At 43.6% G+C, this 16,010-nt stretch overlaps 1 protein-coding gene across 7 annotated transcripts in view; it reads left to right on the top strand.

Annotated features, from left to right (window-relative positions):
* The window catches only part of LOC139276641 (microtubule-associated protein 4-like), a 420,834-nt gene that overhangs the window by 85,140 nt on the left and 319,684 nt on the right, over window positions 1-16,010 (top strand). The window lies entirely within an intron of this gene.

Below are 16,010 nucleotides of genomic sequence, written 5' to 3'. Positions count from 1 at the left end.
TCTTTTCCTGAGAAGATGATACAACCGAATGTCTGTCTTGCCAGGTCACTTCAGAGAGTAGTTAAGTGTCAGCCACTTTGGTGTGGGATTGGAGTCACACATAGGCCAGACAGGGTAACTGAAGGCAGGCTTCCTTCCCTAAAGGAATTTAATGAACCATTTGGTTATTTAAGACAATTCGACAGCTTCATGGTCACTCTGAATGATATCGGTTTTTTATTTCCAGATTTTCAAGAATTCTCAAACTGCCATGGTGGTATTTGAACTCGTGTTCTCTGAATTATTAGCTCAGGCCTGTGGATTACCAGTCCAATAACATGCTATTGAAATCACACAATGACAAATTGTGAAATTGAATTCAATAAATATGGTAACTTGTAAGAAATTAGCCTCAAAAGCTGCCAGGTTAAAAACCCAATTAGTTCAGTAATGTTCTTCAAGAAAGGGAACCTGTACATGTGACTTGTTCATACTGACTCTCATTTTTATCCGAGTGGCCTAGCAAGCTGCTCAGTAATAACTTCAATAAAGGCTCTCCATCAGGAATCTAGTGATGAGCAATAAATATCAATGTCGCCCATGTCCCAAGAACAAACTAAACATTTTTTAAAGTGTGTTTTCAGGATGTATTGGGACAAAAAGTATACATTTATATATGCCATTTGAAAGATTATCAAAATGATTAACTGCGGACGTTGAAACATGTGTTTGTAATGTAATGAGAAATTTGGATAGAAACCGAAGTAATTTTTCTGCTTTTAAAAGGTTAATTCTGTATTGGGAGAAAATTGGAAAGAAAGAATCAACTGACTTTGGAAATAAGGTTATGAAATATCAAACGGGAGAGATGTGTGGGAACAGAAAAAATGGCAGAAATGTGAAATGTTTTTGAGCGCTGGCATTCCTTTGTTACTGGTATGGGTAGGAGATGCATTTGAATTTATGGAGATTAAAAAGATATATTTTCATTGAGTTTGTTAATAGGAAGCAGCAGGACCAGATGTAATGTATCCAGAGAAGCTTTTATATTGTCTTTCTAATTTAATCTGGATTAATTAATCTGGGAAACTGGTGCCCATGAGTTGACTCCTAGAGTTTACAATGCTGAACCTGGCTCCCTTGTCCTGGTGGCAGATTCTGTGGGCCTCCCACTAGGTTAAGGGAGCTGAATTTATTAACATAAACTTTGAAAGCCAGCTCACAAGACACCAGTCTTCTGGACACTAATATAAAAGCAGCTTGTAGCAATGGGAGTAGGAAGAGGGGAAGTTATAACCTTCAGCTCGTTGAATACAGCGGCAGTACCAGGCGATTGGAAAAATATCGCGTGTTCCAATTCTTTAAAAGGTCAGAGCATGATATACAAAATTATAGAGCTGTTAGCTTGACATCAATTGCAAGCAAAATGTTGGAGTCTGTTTATAGAGGAAGCAATTCAAAATTATTAAGAGGAAATATGATTCCAAGCCAACACAGGTTTATAAAAGGCAGGTCGTGCGCAACAAGTTTATTGGAATCTTTTTAGGATATGATGCTATTGGATGCTTTAACTTTCAGATGCTATTTGCTGAAGTGCTGTCAAATGATTTGAGACAAAAAAGAAAGCTCCAATAAAGGCTGAAATTGCCAAAGTAATAAAGGCTGAAATTGCCAAAGTAATAAGAGTAGTGATTGTAAAATTTAAACATTTTACAATTAAAATCAAACAACACAATAGGAACCATCATTAGCGATGGAGTTTTTAACCAATTAAAAAACAATTGCTCTTGGGGATGTGGGAGACATGGATAAAGCTGCATTTAGTTGCCCTGAGTGGTGGTGGGCCGCCTTGAACCACAGCAGTCCTTAAGGTGCTCCCAAAGTGGTGGTGGTGGGTAGGAAATTCTAGGATTCTAGCATATTGAAAATGAGCAACAAAGGGGAAACCTTGTACAACGAAACAAAAGTGTCCAAAGTCTCCAGGTATTCAGGCACCAATATCCAAAACCCTCCCATTGTGGCTTAAAACTGAGATGAGGAGACATTTCTTCTTCTGAGGGTTGTAAATGTATGGAATTCTCTGCCCCAGAGAGCTGTGGAGGCTGGGTCATTGAATATATTTAAGGCGGAGATAGACAGATTTTTGAGCGATTGGGGAATAAAGGGTTATGGGGAGTGCGGGCAGGGAAGTGGAGCTGAGTCCATGATCGGATCAGCCATGATCTTATTGAATGTCGGGCCATTCTCGAGGAGCCAAATGGCCTACTCCTGCTCCCTTTTATTGTTATGTTCTTAAAGCAGATGATGTCCACATGTGGTGTACAAAGCCAGGGAACCTGCTCCACAAAGCCCATGCATCTGTATTCTGCTTGTATTTCCTGTTTTGTCCAATCTTGAATGTCTTGCAATTTTCTCCAGCTAAACATTAATGAAACCAAAGCCATCGTCTCCAACTCCCGCCATGGATTCCATCCCCATTGCTGGCCACCATCTTGGGCTGAACTGGAAAGTTTACAACCATAGCACTCTATTTATCACTGAGCTGAGTTTCTGACCCCCTATCCACCCCAACACAGAACGCCTACTTCCACCATAATATTGCCCACATCTGCTAAAAATCTGATCCATGCCTTTGTCACCTCCAGGCTTGACTTCCGATGCTCTTCCGGCCAGCTTCCCATTCTCCACCCTCCGTAAACTTCACCTCATCGATAACTCTGCTATCTGTATCCTATCCAGTATGTACCTATCACCCCAGTGCCAGCTGACCCATGTCGGCTCCTAGTCCCCTAACGCCTGAAATTTAAAATTCTTATCCTTGTATTTAAATTCCTGACTCCCCAACAAAATTTCTGCTTCTGGCCTCTTGCGCATTCTCCCCTTCTTTCATCATGCTATTGACTGCTGTGCCAGCAGCCGTCTAGGCCCCATGCTCTGGAATTCCCTTCCTTTCTGTCTTTCCACCTTCCTCTCCTTTAAAACCCACCTCTTTAACCAAACTTTTGGTCATTCCTCTTAACTTGGCGCTCATTTTTTTTTTTCTTACACCTCTGTGAAATGCCTTGGGATGTTTTATTTTTCCATGCTAAAGGCACTATATAAATGCGAGCTGTTATGTTTTTATTTTGTGGGGTCTGGTGGCTCGGAAAGCACTGCCCTTAGTGCTGCTGCTTTGTAGGTGGATAAATGCTAAATCAAAGCACCAAGATCCGTTGGTATCAGCAGTTTAAGATGTATGCAAATGAATGGAGAAGTGGAGTAGCTAGAAGCTTAAAGTTTGGATATGCCTGCCTTAAGGGATTGATAGGCTAGGAGAGTTCCCTGAGTAATCACTTATGTGGGGGGTGGGGTGGAGAATCGTGGACTTCCTAGACCTCCTGAGAAGAACCCAGGTTTTTCTTGTCAATGAAATATACATCTTTTGGCAGTGATGAAAGTTCCTGGAATGCAATCACACTGCAGTGGTGACATCTTCGGGTGATATCTGCATTCTGATTCTTTTTTTGTTATAAGAATCTATTTTTTTGAGCCCTATTTCTAATCTTCTGGAAACCTATGAGAACAGATGGATAGCTAAATCAATTAGTGGTTAGTCAAGAATCCTACATTGCCTTAAAAACTGAAATCTTGGGGCACACTGGTCTTTTCCTGTTGCACTGAAACCAGATCGACTTTTTAAAAAACCTGTATCCTTCAAGACAGTTTTTTTATTTTCAAACTCTAGTAAGTGGAGCTGCCTTGATTTTGTTAAAGCGCCCCCTCCCCTCCCTGTGTAGTATTAAACCATACCAGCTGAAATATCTGTTGAGGCACTATAATTGGCCTCAGCACACTTGTACTGGGGAGGGGGAAATTAGCTGGAGTATTTGCTTCAAATTGTTACCCAGTGACTCCTGATGAAAAATGTGCATGTGTCATCATAAGGCAGTCCCTCGAAATCGAGGAAGACTTGCTTCCACTCTGAGTTCTCCGGTGACTGTACAGTCCAATACGGGAATTACAGTCTCTGTCACAGGTGGGACAGACAGTGGTTGAAGGAAAGGGTAGGTGGGGAGTCTGGTTTGCCACACGCTCCTTCCACTGTCTGCGCTTGATTTCTGCATGCTCTCGGCGACGAGATTCAAGGTGCTCAACGCCTTCCCGGATGCTCTTCTTCCACTTGGGGCGGTCTTGGGCCAGGGATTCCCAGGTGCCGATGGGGATGTTGCACTTTATCAAGGAGGCTTTGAGGGTGTCCTTGAAGCGTTTCCTCTGCCCACCTGCCGTGTAGGAGTTCAGAGTAGAACGCTTGCTTTGGGAGCCTCATGTCAGGCATGCGGCCGATGTGGCCCGCCCAACGGAGCTGGTCGAGTGTGGTCCGTGCTTCGATGCTGCGGATGTTGGCCTGAACACTGACGTTGGTGCGTCTATCCTCCCAGTGAATTTGCAGGATCTTGTGGAGGCAGCGTTGATGGTACTTCTCCAGCATTTGAAGTATCTACTGTATATGGTCCACATCTCTGAGCCATATAGGAGGGTGGGTATTACTACTGCCCTGTAGACCATAAGCTTGGTGCCAGATTTGAAGTCCTGGTATTTGAACACACTCTTCCTCAGGCGACCGAAGGCTGCGTTGGCACACGAGGCAGTGTTAGACCTCATCATTGTATGTGTAGACATCAGGTGAACACTTGATTGGGCTCACCCATTTGTAGTAATCTGTACAAGTTGCCTCCAGTTATCCACATCTCATCTGAATGACTCAGTAACCTCTGTAGATCATATCTGGGTGTCTTGATAATCTTTCTAGATCTTGTCTGAGTGTCTCTAATGTTTGTAGATCTGATCCAGGTGTCTGTAATCTGGATCTGGGTAAGCTATATAGTGCGCAGAGAAGTAGGAGATTAAGGTCAACATATAGAATTGTGAACATGTCCATCAGAAATAACACCAGTGAGTGTTACACATTAAATGGAAATATGCTCGCGGTATCAGAGCAGGAAAGAGATCTAGGGGTGGACGGGTTATTAAAAATCATAAATTCGGTGTTCACAGGCAGCGAAGAAAACAAATAAAAGGTTTGGATGTATAGCTGGGGATGAGTTATAATTCTAAGGAAGTGATTTTGAATTTTTATCAGTCCTTGTTTAGGCCACAGCTGGAGTAGTGGATGTTCAGTATTGCTGGAAGGATGTAGAAATATTGGAGGGGGGTTCAGAGGAAGTCTATAAGGCTAATTCAATGGACTGAATTATGAAAAGATTTCTTACCCTGGGACTTTGAACAGTATATATCGGAACCAACCAGGGGGCAGGCTATCTTAGATCTTGTCCTGTGAAATGAGAGGATTAATAAACAAACTCCTAGTAAAGGATCCCCTTGGAATGAGTGATCATAGCATGGTTGAATTTTGAATTCAGATGGAGGGTGAGAAAGTTGGATCTCAAACCAGCGTACTAAGCTTAAATAAAGGAGACTATAAAGGTATGAGGGCAGAGTTGGCTAAGGTGGACTGGGAAAATAAAGTGTAGAACGGTTGATGAACAGTGACGTACATTTAAGGAGATAGTTCATAACTCAAGAAAAATATATTCCAGTGAGGAGGAAAGGGTGTAAAAGAAAAGATAGCCATCCGTGGCTAACTATCCAATTTAAAAACCAGGGCATACAAAGTAGCCAAAACTAGTGGGAGTACAGAAGATTGGGAAGCTTTTAAAATCCAGCAAAGAATGACTTAAAAAAATTATTAAGAAAGGGAAGATAGACTATGAAAGTAAAAGTAAACGAGCACAAAATATAAAAACGGATAGCAAGAGTTTCAAAGGAAAAGAGTGGCTAAAGTAAATGTTGGCCCCTTAGAGAATGAGACTGGGGGATTAGTAATGGGGAACATGGAGATGGCAGAAACTCTGAACAAATATTTTGTATCAGTCTTTACGGTAGAAGACACAAAAAATATCGCGACAGTGGATAGTCAAGGGGCTATGGGGGTGTGGGGGGAAGAACTTAACACAATCACCAAGGAGATGGGACTAAAGGCAGATAAGTCCCCTGGATCTGATGGCTTGCATCCTAGGGTCGTAAGAGAAGTAGCGGTAGGGATAGTGGATGCATTGGTTGTAATTTACCAAAATTCTCTGGATTCTGGGGAGGTCCCAGCAGATTTGAAAACTGCACATGTAACGCCCCTATTTAAAAAAGGAGGCAGACAAAAAGTAGGAAACTAGACCAGTTAGCCTGACATCTGTGGTTGGGAAAATGTTGGAGTCCATTATTCAAGAAGCAGTAGCAGGATATTTGGAAAAGCATAATTCAGTCAGGCAGATTCGGCATAGATTTATGATGGGGAAGTAATATTTGACAAATTTGCTGGAATTCTTTGAAGATGTAACGAACAGGGTGGATAAAGGGGAACCAGTGGATGTGGTGTATTTGGACTTCCAGAAGGCATTTGACACGGTGCCACATAAAAGGTTACTGGACAAGATAAAAGTTCATGGGGTTGGGGGTAATATATTAGCATGGCTAGAGGATTGGCTGGCTAACAGAAAACAGAGTTGGGATAAAAATGGTTCATTCTCGGGTGGTCAATCAGTAACTAGTGGGGTGCCGCAAGGATTGGTGCTGGCACCTCGACTATTTACAATCTATATTAACGACTTGGATGAAGGGACTGAGTGTAACGTAGCCAAGTTTGCTGACGATACAAAGATGGGAGGAAAAACAATGTGAGAGGAGGACACATAAAACCTGCAAAAGGACATAGACAGGCTAAGTGATGGAGTATAATGTTGGAAAGTGTGAGGTTATGCACTTTGGCAGAAAAAAATCAGAGCAAGTTATTATTTAAATGGAGAAAAATTGCAAAGTGCTGCAGTACAGCGGGACCCAGCTAATATGCAGGTACAGCAAGTGATCAGGAAGGCCAATGGAATCTTCGCCTTTATTGCAAAGGGGATGGTGTATAAAAGCAGGGAAGTCTTGCTACAGTTATACAGGGTATTGTGAGGCCACACCTGGAATACTGCGTACTGGAGGCAGTTCAGAGAAGGTTCACTAGGTTGATTCCGGAGATGAGGGGGTTGACTTATGAGGAAAGGTTGTGTAGGATGGGCCTCTACTCATTGGAGTTCAGAAGAATGAGAGGTGATTTTATTGAAACGTATAAGATTGAGGGAGCTTGACGAGGTGGATAGAGAGAGGATGTTTCCACTGATAGGGGAGACTAGAACTAGGGGGCATGATCTTAGAATAAGGGGCTGCCCATTTAAAACTGAAATGAGGAGGAATTTCTTCTGAGGATTGTAAATCTGTGGAATTCGCTGCCTAGAGAGAGCGAGAGAGAGAGAGCTGTGGCATCTGGGTCATTGAATAAATTTAAGGCAGAGATACAGTTTCTTAACCGATAAGTGAATAAGGAGTTATGGGGAGCGGGCAGGGAAGTAGACCCGAGTCTGGATCAGCCAAGATCGTATTAAATGGCGGAAACAGGCTCGAGGGGCCGTATGGCTTATTCCTGCTCTTATTTCTTATGTTCTTTACTCCCATTATTTTGCCTTGTACTTTTTCTCTAGTGATAATTGTTTTAATTTCCTCCCTCCCTTTTGGACCCTGATTTTCTAATATTGGGATGCTTTTCATGTCTTCTACCTTGAAGACAGATACAAAATATTTGTTCAAAGTCTCTGCCATTTCCTTGTTTTCCATTATTAATTCCGCATGTCTCATTCTCTAAGGGACCAACATTTACTTTAGCTACTCTCTCCCTTTTTATATACTTGTTGAAGCTCTTACTGTCTGTCTTCATATTTCTTGTTAGTTTACTCTTATCTATTTTCTCCCTCATTATTTTTTTAGTCATCCATTGTTACTTTCTAAAATTTTCCCAATCTTCTAGCCTACCACTAATCTTCGCAACATTGTACACCTTTTTTTTCCAATTTTATACCATCCTTAACTTCCTTAGTTAGCCATGGATGGTTCATCTTTCTTGTAGTCTCTCTTTCTCAATGGAATATATCTTTGTTGAGAATTATGAAATGTCTCCTTAAATGTCTGCCACTGCTTATCTTTTAATCTATTTTCCCAGTCCAATTTAGCCCACTCTGTCTTCATACCTTTGTAATTGCCTTTTATTTAGGTTTAAGACACGAGTTTCAGAGCCAAGTTTCTCACCCTCAAACTGAATGTGAAATTATATCGTTATGATCCCTCTTCCCTCGAGAATCCTTTACTATGAGGTCATTAATGAATCCTGTCTCATTACACTTTACCATAGAAACATAGAAAATAGGTGCAGGAGCAGGCCATTCAGCCCTTCTAGCCTGCACTGCCATTCAATGAGTTCATGGCTGAACATGAAACTTCAGTACCCCCTTCCTGCTTTCTCGCCATACCCCTTGATCCCCCGAGTAGTAAGGACTTCATCTAACTCCCTTTTGAATATATTTAGTGAATTGGCCTCAACTACTTTCTGTGGTAGAGAATTCCACAGGTTCACCACTCTGGGTGAAGAAGTTTCTCCTTATCTCGGTCCTAAATGACTTACCCCTTATCCTCAGACTGTGACCCCTGGTTCTGGACTTCCCCAACATCAGGAACATTCTTCCTGCATCTAACCTGTCTAAACCCGTCAGAATTTTAAACTTTTCTATGAGGTCCCCTCTCATTCTTCTGAACTCCAGTGAATACAAGCCCAGTTGATCCAGTCTTTCTTGATAGGTCAGTCCCACCATCCCGGGAATCAGTCTGGTGAATCTTCGCTGCACTCCCTCAAGAGCAAGAATGTCCTTCCTCAAGTTAGGAGACCAAAACTGTACACAATACTCCAGGTGTGGCCTCACCAAGGCCCTGTACAACTGTAGCAACACCTCCCTGCCCCTGTACTCAAATCCCCTCGCTATGAAGGCCAACATGCCATTTGCTTTCTTAACCGCCTGCTGTACCTGCATGCCAACCTTCAATGACTGATGTACCATGACACCCAAGTCTCGTTGCACCTTCCCTTTTCCTAATCTGTCACCATTCAGATAATAGTCTGTCTCTCTGTTTTTACCACCAAAGTGGATAACCTCACATTTATCCACATTATACTTCATCTGCCGTGCATTTGCCCGCTCACCTAACCTATCCAAGTCACTCTGCAGCCTCATAGCATCCTCCTCGCAGCTCACACTGCCACCCAACTTAGTGTCATCCGCAAATTTGGAGATACTACATTTAATCCCCTCGTCTAAATCATTAATGTACAATGTAAACAGCTGGGGCCCCAGCACAGAACCTTGCGGTACCCCACTAGTCACTGCCTGCCATTCTGAAAAGTACCCATTTACTCCTACTCTTTGCTTCCTGTCTGACAACCAGTTCTCAATCCACGTCAGCACACTACCCCAATCCCATGTGCTTTAACTTTGCACATTAATCTCTTGTGTGGGACCTTGTCGAAAGCCTTCTGAAAGTCCAAATATACCACATCAACTGGTTCTCCTTTGTCCACTTTACTGGAAACATCCTCAAAAAATTCCAGAAGATTTGTCAAGCATGATTTCCCTTTCACAAATCCATGCTGACTTGGACCTATCGTGTCACCATTTTCCAAATGCGCTGCTATGACATCCTTAATAATTGATTCCATCATTTTACCCACTACTGAGGTCAGGCTGACCGGTCTACAATTCCTTGTTTTCTCTCTCTCTCCTTTTTTTAAAAAGTGGGGTTACATTGGCTACCCTCCACTCGATAGGAACTGATTCAGAGTCAATGGAATGTTGGAAAATGACTGTCAATGCATCCGCTATTTCCAAGGCCACCTCCTTAAGTACTCTGGGATGCAGTCCATCAGGCCCTGGGGATTTATCGGCCTTCAATCCCATCAATTTCCCCAACACAATTTCCCGACTAATAAAGATTTCCCTCAGTTCCTCCTCCTTACTAGACCCTCTGACCCCTTTTATATCCGGAAGGTTGTTTGTGTCCTCCTTAGTGAATACTGAACCAAAGTACTTGTTCAATTGGTCTGCCATTTCTTTGTTCCCCATTATGACTTCCCCTGATTCTGACTGCAGGGGACCTACGTTTGTCTTTACTAACCTTTTTCTCTTTACATACCTATAGAAACTTTTGCAATCCGCCTTAATGTTCCCTGCAAGCTTCTTCTCGTACTCATTTTCCCTGCCCTAATCAAACCCTTTGTCCTCCTCTGCTGAGTTCTAAATTTCTCCCAGTCCCCAGGATCGCTGCTATTTCTGGCCAATTTGTATGCCACTTCCTTGGCTTTAATACTATCCCAGATTTCCCTAGACAGCCACGGTTGAGACACCTTCACTTTTTTATTTTTACGTCAGACAGGAATGTACAATTGTTGTAATTCATCCATGCGGTCTCTAAATGTCTGCCATTGCCCATCCACAGTCAACCCCTTAAGTATCATTCGCCAATCTATCCTAGCCAATTCACGCCTCATACCTTCAAAGTTACCCTTCTTTAAGTTCTGGACCATGGTCTCTGAATTAACTGCATCATTCTCCATCCTAATGCAGAATTCCACCATATTATGGTCACTCTTCCCCAAGGGGCCTCGCACAATGAGATTGCTAATTAGTCCTCTCTCATTACACAACACCCAGTCTAAGATAGCCTTCCCCCTAGTTGGTTCCTCGACATATTGGTCTAGAAAACCATCCCTTATGCACTCCAGGAAATCCTCCTCCACCGTATTGCTTCCAGTTTGGCTAGCCCAATCTATGTGCATATTAAAGTCGCCCATTATAACTGCTGCACCTTTATTGCACCCCTAATTTCCTGTTTGATGCCCTCCCCAACATCACTACTACTGTTTGGAGGTCTGTACACAACTCCCACTAATGTTTTTTGCCCTTTGGTGTTCTGCAGCTCTACCCATATAGATTCCACATCATCCAAGCTAATGTCTTTCCTAACTATTGCATTAATCTCCTCTTTAACCAGCAATGCTACCCCACCTCCTTTTCCTTTTATTCTATCCTTCCTGAATGTTGAATACCCCGGGATGTTGAGTTCCCAGCCCTTAAAATCCTGGAGCCACGTCTCCGTAATCCCAATCACATCATATTTGTTAACATCTATTTGCACAGTTAATTAATCCACCTTATTGTGGATACTCCTTGCATTAAGACACAAAGCCTTTAGGCTTGTTTTTTTAACACCCTTTGTCCTTTTAGAATTTTGCTGTACAGTGGCCCTTTTTGTTCTTTGCCTTGGGTTTCTCTGCCCTCCACTTTTCCTCATCTCCTTTCTGTCTTTTACTTTTGCCTCCTTTTTGTCTCCCTGCATTGGTTCCCATCCCCCTGCCATATTAGTTTAACTCCTCCCCAACAGCACTAGCAAACACTCCCCCTAGGACATTGGTTCCAGTCCTGCCCAGGTGCAGACGGCCCGGTTTGTACTGGTCCCACCTCCCCCAGAACCGGTTCCAATGCCCCAGGAATTTGAATCCCTCCCTGCTGCACCACTGCTCAAGCCACGTATTCATCTGCGCTATCCTGCGATTCCTACTCTGACTAGCACGTGGCACTGGTAGCAATCCTGAGATTACTACTTTTGAGGTCCTACTTTTTAATTTAGCTCCTAGCTCCTTAAATTCGTTTCGTCATCCCTTTTTTTTGCCTATGTCGTTGGTACCAATGTGCACCACTACAACTGGCTGTTCTCCCTCCCATTTCAGAATGTCCTGCACCCGCTCCGAGACATCCTTGACCCTTGCACCAGGGAGGCACCATACCATCCTGGAGTCTCGGTTGTGGCCGCAGAAACGCCTATCTATTCCCCTCACCATTGAATCCCCTATCACTATCGCGCTCCCACTCTTTTTCCTGCCCTCCTGTGCAGCAGTGCTAGCCACGGTGCCATGAACTTGGCTGCTGCTGCCCTCCCCTGATGAGTCATCCCCCCCAACAGTACTCAAAGCGGTGTATCTGTTTTGCAGGGGGATGACCACAGGGGACCCCTGCACTACCTTCCTTGCACTGCTCTTCCTGCTGGTCTTCCATTCCCTATCTGGCTGTGGACCCTTCTCCTGCGGTAAGACCAACTCACTACACGTGATACTCACGTCATTCTCAGCATCGTGGATGCTCCAGAGTGAATCCACCCTCAGCTCCAATTCCGCAACGCGGACCGTCAGGAGCTCGAGGCGGATACACTTCTCACACACGTAGTCCTCTGGGACACCGGAAGTGTCCCTGAGATCCCACATAGTACAGGAGGAGCATATCACGTGACCGAGCTCTCCTGCCATGCCTTAACCCTTAGATACCCTTAAATTGGTAATAACAATGTTACAGTTCACTTACTGATATAAAAAAGAAAAATAAAAGCTACTCACCAATCACCAGCCAATCACTTACCCCAATGGCTGTGACGTCACCTTTTGATTCCTTTCTACTTCTATTTTGCTTTCTCTCCCGCTGTAGCTGCACCGGTACGCCTTTTATAGGCCGCTCCCGCCTCTCACCAACTGCCGCTGGCTCTTGATCTCCCGCTGGGCCTTTTATAGGCCGCTCCCCTCTCAACAACTGCTGCTACCAGATCTAAAATAGCCTGTTCTCTGGTTGGTTGCAATCTTCCAAAATTCCCTAGATTCTGGAACTGTCCCAGCGGATTGGAAAACCACAAATGTAACACCCATATTGTTCCAAGAAACTCGTCCTCGAGGCTACCTTTGCCAATTTGATTTGTCCAATCTATGAAGATTAAAGTCGCCTAAGATTATTGCAGTAGAAGCCTCCATTATTTCTTGATTTATATTCTGTCTTGCAATGCAGCTACTGTTGGGGTGCCGATAGACTACTCCCACCAGTGACTTCTTTCCCTTGCTATTTCTTATCTCCACCCAAACTGATTGTATATCTTGATCTTCTGAGCCAAGATAATTTCTCACTACTGTACTGATCTCATCCTTTATAAACAGAGCTATCCCACCTCCTTTTCCTTTTTGCCTATCCTTCCAAAATGTCAAATATTCAGTTCCCAGCCTTGGTCATCTTGCAACCACGTCTCTGTAATGTCTATCAGATCATATCCATTTATTTCTATTTGTGCCATCAATTCATCTATCTTGTTACGAATGCTGTGAGCATTCAGATAAAGAGCCTTTAATTTTGTCTTTCACAACCATTGGACGTCTCGAAGCACTTTACAGTCAATGGTGTACATTTGGAGTGTAGTCACTTGTAATGGGTTCTTTGTTAAGAATTCATAGTTGCACATAGCTATTAAGAACTAGTTGGTTTATTCGCAAAGGTTTAACAATCACACTATATTACCAGTTCATCCACCAGGCTCACAACCACCTGACTCATCGTGGATCCCCTGACCCAACTGGCTGGGGTTTTATTGAGTGTTATGAACATCAAGTGACTGGCTACGCCACTCCCAACTCAATAGCTCTACAAACCTGTGAGCATACTTACACTGCTTCCCCTTTTTTTTGGAAGCAAGGTAATTATACAATTTTTCAAAAGATTGCTTATCATCACAATTTTACAAATTTGACTGCTGAAGCTTTCTTCCTAAGATCTTGATATTCGCAGTTATTAATATCTTGTCTAGTTGGTTTGCGTTTCCTCATTGATCTTCTCAACTGAACCCCAACTCCGCCCCTTCCCGGATGATAGTCTCTACGAGAGTGTCCCATATCCGCAGAACCGCCTTCAGTCGGCTGCATCTGAGTTGGTGGGGATATGGACATTGTGTCTGTTGAAGTACTTGGACCTGCCAACTCACTTAATCATCGTCCAAGTCAGGCTCATAATTATCCACTTGTGGTACTGAAGGTGCATCACTCGCTAGAAACATTTGATCCACATGAACCTTCCTGATGTATTCACCAATTTTGACCAAAGTACTGCTTGGTGCCTCATACCTGAATAATTGTACCAATGTCCCATTTGCATGGATTTGCCCTTTTCGACGGACTGAGAACTCTGACCTGATCACCATTATGAAAGCACCGCTCTTTAGTACTGGAATGATAATGACGTTTCTGCACCGATTGTGCCTTTTCTACCTCATCAGTCCAGTTCGATTACAATAAACTGAGATGCGTCCTCAGCCTATGCTTCATCAATAATGCATGCAGGTGTGTACCCTATTGTAGAATGAGGCGTAGTTCTGTATTTTTAAAGAAAATCAGCTAACCTGTGCTTCATGCTCACCGATGATCCAGTCTGTAGAACTTGTTTCCGCAAAGCCTCCTTGACAATTTTGACAGACCTCTCAGCTGCACCATTCGAAGCAGGATGATATGTTGCTACCAGCGTGTGTTTGATACCGTTGTCTGGCAAAATTCGCCAATTGCACGGACCGAAATAGCGGCCCATTATCTGACTTTCTTCGGGCAGGCCATGGCGTGTAAAAATGTCCTACAATTCATCCAATGTACGCTCTGTAGGCATAGATGACCCCATATGCTGTATCTCCAGCCATTCCGAATGGCTATCCATTAGAACCAGAAAATGATCACTGCCCCTCAAAAATCAATCTGTATTTTTGGAATGGTCTCGTTGGCCAAGTCCATGCTTACAGCGGCGTTTTAGCTGGCATGGTCCTGCAGTCTTGACAGAGACGGTGCACTTACTTACTAATACTTCTAAGTCCTTATACAACCTAGGCCAATAAACAAAACTTTGGGCCACCGCTATATTACTACCCTATTGTTTTTGCACTTCATATTTGCCGACATATTTGCTCTTCTATCTCCCTCTGACTGTTTGGGGATCTTTCGTACCTTCCCAACATTGTGATTGCCTCTTTTTTGTTCTTCAGTTTAACCCATATGACCTCATTTGATGATCCTTCCAACACATCATCCCTCCTCACAGCTGTATTTGTTTTGTTAACCAATATTGTGACCCCTGCACCTTTTTTTTTAATCCCCCCCTCTATCTCGTTTGAAAACACTAACCAGGAATGTTGATCTGCCATTCCTGCCCTTTAAGCCATGTTTCAGTAATAGCTATGATGATATACATGTCAATCTGTGCCCACAGCCCACGTTTCAGACCACTTGCATTGAAGTATATACCATTACCCGTTTGTCTGTTTTCTAGCCTTTGTTTCCTCTGCCGTCCAAACCCTCCCCAACAGCATTAGTAACCGCTCCCCAACGAGGATATTGGTCCCGGCCCTGTTGAGGTGCAACCCGTCCGGCTTGTACAGCTCCCATCTCCTGCAGAACTGGTCCCAATGCCTCAGGAATCTAAAGCCCTCCCTCCTCCTGCACCATCTCTCCAGCCATGCATTCATCTGCTTTATCCTTCTGTACTCACTACCACATGGCACCGGGTGTAACTCTGAGATTATTACCTGTTTGAGGGCCTGCTTATTCATCTCTTTCTTAGCTCCCTAAAATCTTCCTGCAGGACCTCATCCCTCTTTCTCCCTATGTCGTTGGTACCGATATGGACCATGACCTCTGACTGTTCACCCTCCTCCCATAGAATGTGCTGCAGCCGCTCTGACATCCATGACCCTGGCAAAATACCATCCTGTCTGTGTCTATGGCCGCAAAAACGCTTGTCTGTTCCCTTAACTATTGAATCCCCTATCATTATTGCTATTCTAGACTTCCTCCTCGTTCTCCCCCACCCTCGTACAGCTGAGCCACTCATGGTGCTGTGGCATTGGCTCTGGCTGTACTTCCCAGAGGATCACTCGCCCGCACCAATATTCAGAACTGAATAGCAGTGAGATGCACTTGGAATTCCTGCACTATCTGCCTGCTCCTCCTTGTCTGTCTGGCAAAGGATAGTGGGGAATGTGGCTATCGATTCGACTACTTCTCACGTGCTGTCGTTTCTAGAAGTATTCTTCTCATATTTTAAGACGTTTCAATACAAATTGGATCCCCCACCCTTAATTTTTGGCTTCAGGGACTGCAGTGACGAGGAATGCAATCAGAAGCAAGTACAATTACTTTGTTGCGGGAAAACTCTGCCTCCTTTACAACAAGAGTGATTCTACCTGAAGCAGTAGTGGGGAAAGAGACTGATGAGGAAAGCTAAGAAAGAAAGAAA

Source organism: Pristiophorus japonicus, chromosome 1 (genome assembly GCF_044704955.1).
Source record: "Pristiophorus japonicus isolate sPriJap1 chromosome 1, sPriJap1.hap1, whole genome shotgun sequence".
In the NCBI taxonomy this organism is placed as follows: Eukaryota; Metazoa; Chordata; class Chondrichthyes; family Pristiophoridae; genus Pristiophorus; species Pristiophorus japonicus.
This window is presented reverse-complemented; position numbering and strand designations above follow the sequence as displayed.